The sequence below is a fragment of the Salmo trutta genome, chromosome 35 (assembly GCF_901001165.1).
Source record: "Salmo trutta chromosome 35, fSalTru1.1, whole genome shotgun sequence".
In the NCBI taxonomy this organism is placed as follows: domain Eukaryota; kingdom Metazoa; phylum Chordata; class Actinopteri; order Salmoniformes; family Salmonidae; genus Salmo; species Salmo trutta.
Window position 1 is genome coordinate 9,450,054 of NC_042991.1, and position 12,117 is coordinate 9,462,170.

Here is a 12,117-nt window from a genome sequence, read left to right on the forward strand (position 1 = left end):
TGCAGATGTATTATGCCATTGAAGTTTTTTCATAGGCTTGCAATGCCATGGTGAACGAAATGGGCAAAAGAGACAAAAAGAGACAAAACGAGACAAAAACAAGCTTTGTACAGCCGTGACCTTCATTTGAAATTACAAATGAGTGCTTAAACATTAAAACATACATTCATAAATCTACCTAAGAATGAATGTAGCCAGCTGTTAATAATAATGATGGGAAATAATTACAGCTTGTAGTTTGTCTGCTAATTACAGTGGTTTAAAGCAACATTTGCTGAGAGGTACTCAATGCTTAACCTTTCAGCACAATCTTAACCCCTACCAGCCAAGTTGAATCATACTATGCGAATAGCTTTTTAATTATTAATGAATGTTGGTAAGGAAAAAAGTCCTTCAGTAATTAGAAATCTAATAGACATCAGGGGATACCAGAGAGTTTTTCAGGTTCGCCATATTGCTTTGATCACCTCAGTAAGAAGATGCTGACCTACTATGTTCCTTTCTTGTGTTAGTTTCCCTTTATAAGAGAGCTGTGACTTGAGGCCATGGCAGATATGCAGCACAGGCAAATTCGGTCACGCACCGGTGGACCGAAGCAGTATGTGAAGGTTCTTCTTCCATAGCTTACCCCTTACAAAAAAAACATTTAAAAATCACATGATTTTCGGACACGTGTGAACAAACCCCATCATTTTCAGACACTTGGTTTTCAAACATTACTTTTAGACATTTTCACCAGTTCAAGCTACATTAGTACTCTGTCAGGGAAAAATTACATACTTACCTGATTTGTTTGATATTAATAGTAAACGCTTATATATTTAGCTAAGAGTAAGACTGCCCTGCTAATGTTGAGTTTTTATGGTGTCCACTCTAGCTTCCTGCAGTTAGTCTGGGCACCTGGTTAAGGAAATGGGTTTTGCTAGGGTTAGCTTGAGCTGACAATGACTTGGTGATAAAATTCTAAAAGCTGGCATTCTATAGACAAGATGTTTGTGTGTGACCCGAGATAGAGATGGCCTAGAAGAGTTTAGAACAAAGACTCATTGTCTCATCTTCCTGGCAACTGGGAAACTAAGCCGGGTTGGAAGTAAAACAACATCCCATGCAGATAACTAGGAGATGGATCAAAGTAGCTTATGGGAACGGTAGAAATGACTGACAGCATTTATGGCCTATATAAGATCACCGTTTTTTCATTATCAGTTAAGCTCTCGACACCTCGTGTGTGAGGTCGACGGTTTCATTATTGCAATAATGAATCGATGTTGAATAAAGGTGATTGTTTGAATAATTGTCCAAGTCTCTTTACACTACAACTCCCATCCAGGGAATGAATGGTCTAAAACTTGCAACTTGCAAAAAAAGGCAGCATAAGCAAAGGCCAAAGAAACATAATCAAAGATAGGGGAAATTGCAGGAAAGAGGGAGGCGTTTCATTTCATCACGTTATCATCAAAAAAATCACTGAAAACTATTTTCTTGCATCCATTTACAATTCATTTGTTCTCACATTTCAAAATTATTTCCTTTCAATATTTTGTTTTGCTACCAATACTTTTGGGTTTATGTTTTGCTTGGGACAAGCTGTCCCAGCTTTTTGCGACAGCTTTACGCATGCCCTAACAGTTTGTGGGCAACGTCAGTTATTGTTAGTGCAATTCATGTATTGTTCAGTGTTGTGTTGTGCAGTGGCTTTGCTGGCATGCATACATTTTTTTTGTTTTTTTTTGTTTGTCCCACCAAGGTTTACATGCTAAAATCCCCACTGCTATGGATGCAAGTACTGACCATCCATAATATTAAAATGAAAGTTTTAACCATGTTTTTAGGCTATACACTGGTTGATTACATTTATTTTGTTTACAAACATTGGAGTAAAACAAGCTTATACAGCATTTGGGGTTCTGATGGGGTATGACGTTATATTCTCAAAGAATCAATGGGTATATATCCTTCATTTAATTATATTGACATCATCTTTTCACACGTGAGGAGAATAACATTATTTCAACCCCACATGAATCTGGATTTCCACACGTGAAAGTGAGATTTTAATAGGTGGGAGTTTTCTTGCATGTGAACTCTTAATTTAATGTGAAAATATAATTATAATATAACTAACAATTTAAGCTCAACATGTAAAAACAGCTATTTCACATGTGAAACTGCAGCAAATTTGACATCTTTTTTTTTGATGTTGTAAGGGACCAGCCTGCTGATGGTGCACATACACCAAGTGCTTTCTCTGTCTCTGTCTCTGTCTCAATCTCACTCTCTCTTTCTCATGTAACACCTCTTCTTGTTCTTATGCTAAAATCACGTCTTCATGCACACTGTGGCATATGCATGGCAAAAAAATGAACCACCCTACATTGTGTGCACACGCATGTTTTAAAATTCACTGTCTGCAAACCCAGGGAACTAAAAGCACTGCCAATCTAAAGCAGCCCTGAAGTAGAAGTGGGACTGTTTAATCTGCATCAGTACAGAGCAGGAGCTGGGGCAGTCTCTCACGCTGTGAGATACAGTGAGGTATTCCTCCTCGCTCTCTACACCCCACCCTGGTGTGCTGCTCTACATGTCAAAGTGTTGGGACTGTTCTACATGGCAGTATTGGGACTCTTCTACATGTCAATGTGTTGGGACTGTTCTACATGTCAAAGTGTTGGGACTGTTCTACATGGTATTGTTGGGACTGTTCTAAATGTCAAAGTGTTGGGACTGTTCTACATGGTATTGTTGGGACTGTTCTACATGTCAAAGTGTTGGGACTGTTCTACATGGCAGAGTTGGGACTGTTCTACATGTCAAAGTGTTGGGACTGTTCTACATGGCAAAGTGTTGGGACTGTTCTACATGTCAAAGTGTTGGGACTATTCTACATGGCAGTGTTGGGACTGTTCTACATGTCAAAGTGTTGGGACTGTTCTACATGTCAAAGTGTTGGGACTATTCTACATGTCAAAGTGTTGGGACTGTTCTACATGTCAAAGTGTTGGGACTGTTCTACATGTCAAAGTGTTGGGACTGTTCTACATGTCAAAGTGTTGGGATTGTTCTACATGTCAAAGTGTTGGGACTGTTCTACATGTCAAAGTGTTGGAACTGTTCTACATGGCAAAGTGTTGGGACTGTTCTACATGGCAGAGTTGGGACTGTTCAACATGGCAGAGTTGGGACTGTTCAACATGGCAGAGTTGGGACTGTTCTACATGGCAGAGTTGGGACTGTTCTACATGGCAGAGTTGGGACTGTTCAACATGGCAGAGTTGGAACTGTTCTACATGTCAAAGTGTTGGGACTGTTCTACATGTCAAAGTGTTGGGACTGTTCTACATGTCAAAGTGTTGGGACTGTTCTACATGGCAGAGTTGGGACTGTTCAACATGGCAGAGTTGGGACTGTTAAACATGGCAGAGTTGGGCCTGTTCAACATGGCAGAGTTGGGCCTGTTCAACATGGCAGAGTTGGGACTGTTCTACATGGCAGAGTTGGGACTGTTCTACATGGCAGAGTTGGGACTGTTCTACATGGCAGAGTTGGAACTGTTCTACTTGTCAAAGTGTTGGGACTTGTTCTACATGTCAAAGTGTTGGGACTATTCTACATGGCAGTGTTGGGACTGTTCTACATGTCAAAGTGTTGGGACTGTTCTACATGTCAAAGTGTTGGGACTGTTCTACATGTCAAAGTGTTGGGACTGTTCTACATGGCAGAGTTGGGACTGTTCTACATGGCAGAGTTGGGACTGTTCTACATGTCAAAGTGTTGGGACTGTTCTACATGGCAAAGTGTTGGGACTGTTCTACATGTCAAAGTGTTGGGACTGTTCTACATGGCAAAGTGTTGGGACTGTTCAACATGGCAGAGTTGGGACTGTTCAACATGGCAGAGTTGGGACTGTTCAACATGGCAGAGTTGGGACTGTTCAACATGGCAGAGTTAGAACTGTTCTACATGGCAGAGTTGGGACTGTTCTACATGGCAGAGTTGGGACTGTTCAACATGGCAGAGTTGGAACTGTTCAATATGGCAGTGTTGGGACTGTTCTACATGTCAAAGTGTTGGAACTGTTCTATATGGTATTGTTGGGACTGTTCTACATGGCAGAGTTGGGACTGTTCTACATGTCAAAGTGTTGGAACTGTTCTACATGGCAGAGTTGGGACTGTTCTACATGTCAAAGTGTTGGAACTGTTCTACATGGCAGAGTTGGGACTGTTCAACATGGCAGAGTTGGAACTGTTCTACATGGCAGTGTTGGGACTGTTCTACATGTCAATGTGTTGGAACTGTTCTATATGGTATTGTTGGGACTGTTCTACATGGCAGAGTTGGGACTGTTCTACATGTCAAAGTGTTGGAACTGTTCTACATGGCAGAGTTGGGACTGTTCTACATGTCAAAGTGATTGGACTGTTCTATATGGTAGTGTTGGGACTGTTCTACATGGCAGTGTTGGGACTGTTCTACATGTCAAAGTTTTGGGACTGTTCTATATGTCAAAGTGTTGGGACTGTTCTACATGGTATTGTTGGGCCTGTTCTACATGTCAAAGTGTTGGGACTGTTCTACATGGCAGTGTTGGGACTGTTCTACATGTCAAAGTGTTGGGACTGTTTTACATGTCAAAGTGTTGGGACTGTTTTACATGTCAAAGTGTTGGGACTGTTTTACATGTCAAAGTGTTGGGACTGTTTTACATGGCAGTGTTGGGACTGTTCTATATGTCAAAGTTTTGGGACTGTTCTACATGTCAAAGTGTTGGGACTGTTCTACATGTCAAAGTGTGGGGACTGTTCTACATGTCAAAGTGTTGGGACTGTTCTACATGTCAAAGTGTCGGGACTGTTCTACATGTCAAAGTGTTGGGACTGTTCTACATGGCAGAGTTGGGACTGTTCTACATGTCAAAGTGTTGGGACTGTTCTACATGTCAAAGTGTTGGGACTGTTCTACATGGCAGAGTTGGGACTATTCTACATGTCTAAGTGTTGGGACTGTTCTACATGTCAAAGTGTTGGGACTGTTCTACATGGCAGTGTTGGGACTGTTCTACATGGCAGTGTTGGGACTGTTCTACATGTCAAAGTGTTGGGACTGTTCTACATGTCAAAGTGTTGGGACTGTTTCTTCATGCCAAAGTGTTGGGACTGTTCTACATGTGAAAGTGTTGGGACTGTTTTACATGTCAAAGTGTTGGGACTGTTTTACATGGCAGTGTCGGGACTGTTCTACATGTCAAAGTGTTGGGACTGTTCTACATGTCAAAGTGTTGGGACTGTTGTACATGTCAAAGTGTTGGGACCGTTGAACACTGCACATTTTGGGGACTGTTTTACATGGCAAAGTGTTGGGACTGTTTTACTCTGCAAAATGTTGGGACTGTTCTACTCTGCAAGTTATTGGGACTGTTTTACACTGCAAGGTATTGGGACGATTCTAACCACTAAAGTGTTTGGACTGTAGGACACGGCACAGTATTGGGACTGATCATACATGGCATGGTGTTCTGCACGCCATGATAGCAGAAGCCAGGCACACTCTCTAAGACAAAGTGTGAGTTCACTCACTGCACCTCCCTCCCTCTTCAATGATTCATCTGGACTGAGAGAGAGAGAGCTCACCGAGCAGGTGGTGTCACACCTCTCAAAATGCGTGGCGGCATTGTATGAGGCCCCCAGTCAATGCAGTGAAGGCTTTCCTGCCCCAGAGGCAAGATGTGTCTGTCATAATGGCATTGGTTGGTAGGCAGGTTGTTCACACTCAGGGCCGAGATGTACTAGAGGTAACATACCAAAGTGGGCAGAGAGTTAGAGACATCAGTGCCCAAAATATAAGGAACTAAAAAAAGTTGATGTGCAGGCACACTAAAGAGTAGACACTAAATAGTTGCCCAGATAGCTCAGCTGGTTGGAGCATGCATAGTGCTGTAAATTTCAGCAACAGCACATATTTGAGATATCTTGTTAATCAGTACAGTATGTTGCTTTGGATAAAAGCATCTGCTAAATCACCATGTTATTATTATTATTGCCATTACACTGACATCAATAATGAATTGGCTAGGCTCTGATTGAAACCCCCTGTGTTGGAAGGGTCAGAGGTGGCCAGGAGTCTTCAGAGATTGCGTGCTCGGCTGATTAGCACGCATCCCATCTCATCGTGCTCATGAATGCCAAGAAAACCTTTTTGATGTTTCTGGAGAGCATAAATAATGGATTTACGACTTCTGATGTGTTGCCGGATGAGTTCTCCCAGGCACAGCAGCACACAAGTAGCAGCAGCCCTCTGGCTGGAGTTGGTTCCTCTTGTCACTGAAACCTATCAGGTGCTACTGAGGCAAAGCTACACAGTGTGTCTTTGGCAAGGGGAAAGAAAACAAAGTCAAGCAACAATTATAAGGGATCTGGCACTTGATTGGTTGTTCGGTAGTTTTGTTGGCACATAAAGATTACCATCATCAAAAATATAGTTAACTGTTAGCTATAGTTAGGTTTCAACTGACCAAAAGTATTTCATTTGAATTACCTCAGCCAAAGCATTTCAGCCAAAAACGTAACTAAAAAAAACTGTACACCCAAACTCAAAAGTTGAGCCAAGCTGCCGTATTATGAAGTTGGACAGTTCTGGTTTGGGTGTAATGTGACCTCAATCCCTGGCCTCCCTGCCTACTTAGATCATCAGTGTCTACAACTGTAAGACCTGCTTCTTTGTCAGGTCTGGCTAAAGAGCTCAAACACGCACAGACACACACCACCCATCCCTGGCAGAGATTTAAAAGGGGCTATCGCCAACACATGGGTTTGCTTCGCTGTCTCTTCTTATGGACTTATTCTAGAATTTGTCATTACAGTTAGCTGCTGCAGCTCTGCCCCTCCCCAAATCATCACCCTAAACCCCTAGATGCCATGACTCCCGGATATTTCGCTTGAAAGCATCATCATCGCAAAGTATAAGCTCCCAAACCCAAATCCAACACAGTTGTGTTGCAGTGAGCCATGGTGCCTTGTATTTCATTCCTAGGTGAGACGAACTTCCTAAATAGGAATCTTGCTGTGTCATGCAAATCGAGCCCCACTGTCAGCTTTAGAATGATTTATGTTCAAACTGCACAACTAATCTCATGAAAAAAAACAGTGGTTTGGGGCAGTGGAAAGAAAGAGAGAGAGAGGAGAAAGAGAGAGAGAGAAAGCGAGAGAGAGAGACAAAGAGAGAAAGAAGACTTTCCAGGTAATTAATTAATACTATTAGGTAAGAAGAACACAGGAAAACACATGGACTGACAGAATGTGCATGAACGTGCTAATAGCGTAAGAGTTTCAGACATCTTTGTCTTAAATGGACCATCCTCTGTGTGCTCCACATTTAATCGTCTGTGACTGCTCTTCTCTACAAGATGCAGGAGAAAGTGTACACAGTGAAGTGATAATAATTTGCATACCCTTCCACTTTTGTGGCAAAAGGTCTTAGAGAAAATACAGTTAAGTCCAGAGAAAAACAACTAAATCTTAATGGAACAAAACTATTACCATCCATGTCTACACACAACAATACGACATAGAAACAGCCTGCACAGGCCTCACTGACAAAACAATGTCTCGAGAAGCCAGCCAATAAATAAAAATGTGTATACAGCTGACAGCCTATCCGGAAGGTGTTTTTCATTTTTGCCTTGAAATGCAATTGTATCTCTCTCCGCTAGCTTCTCTGCTCCGCTATATATAGGTCTGTTCTGGGGACATGAATAAACATCAGTGTGACTTGGTGTTGACAGGGCCGTCCTCAGTCACTCAGGTAGGGTGACACGGTTGACAAAGGTGCCCCTCAGAAAAGACGCCTCAATTCCACCTGTCACCCTCTGAATCCGCCTCAAATAGTCTCGCTAAGGCATGTTTTTATGCAAAATCAAAGTAAACATGTTTTTAAAATGTCCATCACATCTAAGGGAGAAAGTGCGCTAGGCTTGGGGAGAAAGTGTTTTTGCATGTCCGCTCTCAAACGGGGTTTGCAAAGAGTGAACGCTGTTTACCATGTGCTTTTCATCCATTTGTTAAATTGTTTGGAAGAAAGACTAAAACCGACTAAAAACATTACCAGAGACCTACATTACCTTGACAATAATGATAATGCTCCTGACTACTAATGCAACAAAGAAGAACAATGCACAACCCAGAAAAGAGAAAAGACCTAGAAGAGGTAACGCATTCAAGAACCAGGTATCTAGCTAGTCCACACAAGTATGAATGACTGCAACTTAAACATCTTGCCAGGGGTTGATGTAGACTTGCTCCACCCTGTGCTATTCCTGTGCACCAGGCTTCACACAGAAGCACTGCATGAAATCTATTCTGCTTTCCACTGCATTACCTCCTCCATCTATCTCTTATTCAAATGACATGGCATCGAGAAGACATTACATTTTAATCAGAGCATGATGACGCATGCTTATCAATCTTGACAGGCCCAAATGAACTCTGAGGCCGGAGCATGGAATGAAACAAAGCAAGAAACGAAATGAGCAACGGTGTGTTTTTCTGCGCACGCTGTGTGCAGTCTGCTCTGCTCTCATTACAAGTTCCTGACTCGCTCATTTACACACTCAGATCGGAGACCGCTGAAGGGATGTTGTGACTATTGTTGTCCTGTTCGATTGGACATGCACACTTAGGGGGAAATCAGCGTGTGCCCTCACTGGATGTCAAGTTGTGTTTGGGTTGAGAGAGTCATACTGTATGTATATGATATGGTTCTGGGTTGAGATGGATCATCTTTATGATGTCTTTCAGGGGTACATTACATTACTACTGTATGGGCTTGGCATTAGGCATAGGCCAAAAATCAGAACTGAATAATCATGCACGGTGTAGAAATATGAATAGATATCCTCTTAACTAAAACAGCCATTTTGGACTCACATGCTGAATACTTAAATTAAAAAAGCTCTCTCCTGGAAGATTACCCAACTGCAATCATGCTTCTCAATTTCAGCTAATATAATATTAGTGTCCATTACAAGTATAATAATAGTACAAGCCATAATTATTGATACTGCCAGTACAGCCAACCTGGACTCAGGGATAGACAGAACATAGTAAATGTAAATCTCCCTCCCTCCATTTAGTATAATATGTTACGTTTCCTATGGTATGTTTTAATTTGTGGATGCCCATCATCCATTTCATATGATCTGTTATGAATTGCAATTTGTACAATAACCTAGGGGTTAGGGGTTAAGGTTAGGGTTAAGGTTAGGAGTTAGGGTTAGGGGTTAAGATTAGTGTCAGGGTTAGCTAACAGGCTAAGTAGTTACAAAGAAGCAAAAATGTAGTAAGCAGTTGCAAAGTTGCTAATTAGCTAATATTCGAAGGTTGTCTGTGATGTGATTCAGACACTCAATCTTTGGGTTGCTAGACGTTCACGCTATACACCCACCCAACCTCCCTCCCTCCTTTCATTTTTGGCTTAAGTAACCTTCTGTCTTATGTAACCATACCACATGTAACATATCATCCTCATTTGAGTGTCACAGATTTAGGTTTACTATAGTACATCTAGTCTTTGAGGCCTGGCTGCTACAGTTTACTGCTCTCAATCTATACAATTATATAAAACCCATATAGGCTCCTAAACCACAGATAACTTAATTACATTATTTACTATAAAATCCCAAATGGTAGGACCCTAATAATTGTATTGGAACACAATATCCAGCCCACCAGTAGCTGAAATTCAAATTCAATGTGCTAAGGGCTAAATGACATGCTAAATGACTAATTACAAAGTAATGCTTCCTAATAGTCTCCTAATGTGAATGTCCCCTTCCACTAAACAGTTACCTGTTACAGTGAGAATGCTACAATTAAGTAGGTTAAGCACAGGAATGCCCGAAGGCAATTCGTCTTTCATTCCAAGTTTATCTGATTATCTGGGCTAAATCCTCGTCTTCCACACATGCCCACTGTATCGTATCCTCACATGAACACTGCATGGGAGATGGGAGCCTTATCCTGAACTGTGGGGATTGAGCCGGATCTTAACAGGCACTAGCAGGGCTACACTCAAACACAGCAGTAGATACTGTAGAGTGCAGAAGTGCATTTTTAAACAACTGATCAATAGTTGTTTGTGTGAGTCATCACAGAGCAGTTCCAGTCTCGGTGGAAACTGGCAAAGGAAAGATGGAGTCATGGAGTCATTTTGAAAGGAGGAACAGGCTGAAGGTGCAAAAACACAGTGGGTGCACTTCAGAGCCTTTGAATACACACTGTCGCATGCAGTACCAAAACAAGCACGCACGCACGCGCGCGCACGCACGCACACAGTTACACCCCCCCCACATACACAGACACTGCAGTTCCCATGCACAACAACAACCTCCCCTTCACACACACAGCCACCAGTCACAAAGGCAGAATGGCTCAATATGTATGTTTTAGTAACGTTGCGAAAGTAGCTCTGCACTGCCTCTTCCTCTCGCCATCTATCCTGTTGACTCTGTTTACTGTTGACACTGTTGATAGCACAATTCAACTGCTGAAGTAGGCTAAAGACAGCCTAGTCGGAGTCCAACATAACATTATTTAGTATTACTCCTTTATCAGCGTTAAGCACCTTTAAATACACCTTTATAGGCAGCCCAACCGCAGTGGTGATAGATCATGAAGAAATGCTCAGAGGCCATAAATGACTGTCCTTTGTATCGCCCAAATTAGGCTACTTATCTCAAGAGTGTGTTGCCAGTTTAATACCTACAGTATACATTTACTTAAAACATTCAGTTATTCCATCAAGCAGACTCCTGGATACACGCATGCACGCACGCACGCACGCATGCACGCACGCACGCACGCACGCACGCACGCACACACACACACACACACACACACACACACACACACTGCCTATTCCAATAAACGTTAACTGTGCAATAATAAGCATGTAAAATTCCTGTCTGGCCTGCATCCTAATGGTGAAAGTCAGTGTCTGACCCTGAAAGAAGACTGCATGTCACTGAGGAGGGTCTCATCTTAAGGTTCTAGACTGATATTTAAAGGGGCTTTAATGAGATGGTCAGAACAGGGATTAAATCACTTCTCAGAATCTGGAGTAATCAAAGCTTTGGTCCACTCTATTTACCTTGATTAAGAAGAGGATTCGGGAAAACACTGCTGAGGCGTTTAACTGACTGTGTGCATGTTGGTGTGTGTGTGTGTTGGGTTTTCTAGTATGCCTGGTTGTCACGTGTGCTCCCTCTCCGGCCTCTAGGTCACCAGGCTGCTCGCTTATGGCGCACACCTGTCACCAGCGTTACGAGCATTTGCGCATAATGACACTCACCTGGACTCCATCCCCTCCTTGATTACCTGCCATTTATATGTCACTCCCTTTGGTTTCTTCCCCAGTCGTCATTGTTCCTGTGTCATGTCGGTGCGCTTTTTGTGGTTCTTGTTTTGCTCATTTATTTATTAAATGTATTCACTCCCTGAACTTGCTTCCCGACTCACAGCGTACATCGTTACGCTGGTGCCCTTCTGAAGTCTGAATGGGGCTTTTTACCGTATGTGAGAACACATTGGAAATCAATGGAAAGCCCTGCCAAGGTATTGTATGTTCACAAAGGTTATTCTAGTTAGGTTGTGCAATTACTACTATACAGTACATCCCAGTAGTAGACACAGAGAAAGCATCACGAGAAAGCTTTCGAACTGAATTGGAGATATATTTACTGTCCGAGTGCACCAACAACATGCTTCGAATGTCACTTACTAGGCAATGGGACAGGGTTTGAAGTGGTGGCCTATTTATAACCTGATTCAATATAAATGGACTCGGCATGGAGTCGTTGTGTACAGATAGACCTAGTTATAAACTTAAAGTTGGAATCCGTAGCGGTGAAACTGCCACGCCCGTTTGCGATATTACAACAAAGACGTTACTTCAAACAACGAACGCTGTTTTTTTTTCCTTCGTCAGACATCATTGCACGAGATTACACGCGCGATACAACAGCAGAATATGTATTATGATTATTATTATTATTTTTTTTTAAATAAGCTATAATACATGTGCCTGGGGGAGGGGGGACAGTGCCACTGCTTCTCTCATGAAGAT

General features: G+C 42.2%; 1 protein-coding gene across 2 annotated transcripts in view; it reads right to left on the minus strand.

Annotated features, from left to right (window-relative positions):
* The window catches only part of LOC115174578 (leucine-rich repeat and fibronectin type-III domain-containing protein 2), a 179,993-nt gene that overhangs the window by 131,557 nt on the left and 36,319 nt on the right, over positions 1–12,117 (minus strand). The window lies entirely within an intron of this gene.